Genomic DNA, 2,500 nt, shown 5'->3' with positions numbered 1-2,500 from the left:
CTACAACCAGACAGACTTGCTCAGATCAGAGAAAGGGCAGCTGAACCCGATAACTCAGATGTTATCTTTTCTCTGAGGGAACTAATAAAAGCCTACAAATCCTGTTCCAACACAGTCCTGGGCTCTGATGGGATCTCGTACCCCATTATCTCCCACCTAGGACTAGCAGGTGAGCTTGCATTCTTGCAGCTCATCAACAAGTCCTGGGAAACTTCCACTCTACCCCAGAGTTGGAAGTGGGCTACCTTAATTTCCATCCCAAAACCAAAGGAGCCAGGGAAGTACTGCCCCATCTCTCTCTTCAGCTGTCTAGCCAAGACAGCCGAGAGGATGGTATTAAACCGGCTCCAATGGAAAATGGGACCCCTACACGAACACCTCGGGTTCACAAGGGGCATGAGCACAGTGCACAGCATAGCCACACTCTTAAGCACAATCAGCACAGGCACAGCTGTGGTAGTATTCCTTGACCTGGAGAAGGCTTTAGAACTAGCAAGTCCTCTTGCCATTCAGGAAAGCCTGATCCATAAGGGAATCAGAGGAAAGCTCTTGGCTTGGATAGGTGACTAATTCAGAGTCACCTACCAGAGTCAAATTCCAGGGTAACCTATCACAGCACATGCCACTAAAAAATGGAACACCACAGGGTGGGGTTCTCAGTCCAGCCCTATTTAACACTATAATGTCCTGCATCCTCAATCTAAATCTCGCAGTGGGGTGCAAGATCATCTCGTATGCAGATGATCTCGCTATCACCTCCACTGGACTAAACAGCCTGAACAAAGCCCAGCGTTGTCTGGACCTGGTGTCCGAGGAGTGTTGTAGGACAGGACTAAAGATCTCTGCAGCCAAATCCAAAGCCATGGCTCTGAGACATAGAGTTCAAGGCACAAGTCTGAAAATCCAGGGAGTGGAATTGGAATGGGTCCAGGACTTCCTATACCTTGGGGTAAGGATAGACCGGACCCTCTCCTTCCACAAGGAGGTCCAGTACCTGGTTGACCAAACCAAGGCAAGACTGTCTGTCATGAGAGTAATGTCTGGGAGATGCATAGGAGCCACACACAAAGTACTAAGATCGTTCTACGTGCATGCCGTCCAGCCCATTGTGGACTATGCCTCAGTCGCTCTAATTGCCACAAAGAAAATGCACAAAGACAAATTGGAGACAGTCCAAAATGAAGCTGCCAGGATCATTCTGGGTGCCCCGATGTGGACGAAGGTCTTCAACCTCCTGATGGAAGCAAACCTCCCCCTGGACTCACAAATCGATCTAATGGCAACACAATTCCTGTCAAAGGTCATCCAGGCTCCCAGGAACCCAAGCCGAAGACAAAAGTTAGTCAGACGCATAGAACAAGACATCGAGCTCCTGACTGTCTCACACAGCCAGGGTGTTGATACACTATCAGCTCAAAGAACAGCTTGCTAAGGGCATCGACTCCCCCCACCCTGACTTTGTTGAAGTGGGCATAAACCTTGATAGAGTTTAACATAATGAGCCTGTCAATGAAAAAGAGCCTATACCCCATGCCTAGCCTAAAGGCAGAAGCCCAGAGGGTCATTGCAGCCCTCACTCCTCCAGGTAGTAGAACATACTTCATGGATGGATCAGTCGATCCCTTGAGCCACACTGCAGGCGCCGGCTTTGCAGCAAGGGATGCCACACAATCCATGGGGGTAACAGACAATACCTCCTCGCTATAGGCAGAGGCAGTTGGAATCATGGTAGCCCTAGCCCGTGTGTCCCTAAGGGAAGAACGTGGTCATACACACAGACTCCAGGGCAGCTATTGATTGTCTTCAGCACAGCTCACCCACAGACATCTACCTCCTGACCACAATACTTTCCATAGCACAAAGAATTCTTGCTCAGGGTAGAAGAATCATTAAATGGGTCCCTATCCACATTGGCATCAGAGGGAACGAGCTTGCTGACAGACTAGCCGTCGCTGGCAGGGGTATGCCCCCAAATCCCATGATGATAAAACCAAGCCGAAGTGTACTGCGGCCGCCCGTACCTTCCTCCTGCAGCTTCACAGAGAGGAAACGAGAGCCTCCCACTCGGCCAGCTGGTACTCAGATGCCACAGGCTATGACTCTCTCTCTGAAATAATCAACAGAGGTACCGAAGTCATTCTTCACAGAATGCGCCTAGGTTTCCACTGTGCATGGCAGATCATGTAGACAATAAATCGTGAAGAGGTGTTGCATGCACTGCGGCGAGCCGAACGCCACACTAGAACATTACTTAGAGATTTGTAAGCATACACAATTCCTGAGACGGGGACTGCTTGCAACAGCTACTGTGCTGGTAAAGAGGTTATGCAATATTCTTACACCATGGCGGCAGGAGCGCCTGCTGGTAATCCCACCGCCACGGTAAGCATCAAGTGTCAGAGAACAGAATGAGACTGCCACAAAAAGCTGACACAGGCCGGGCCATAAATAGAAGGCGTGGGCGAAGCTAGAACTTCACAAATCTCAATCATATCGTCAA

Source organism: Penaeus chinensis, chromosome 8 (assembly GCF_019202785.1).
Source record: "Penaeus chinensis breed Huanghai No. 1 chromosome 8, ASM1920278v2, whole genome shotgun sequence".
Lineage (NCBI taxonomy): Eukaryota > Metazoa > Arthropoda > Malacostraca > Decapoda > Penaeidae > Penaeus > Penaeus chinensis.
Note: the sequence above shows the minus strand (reverse complement) of the source record.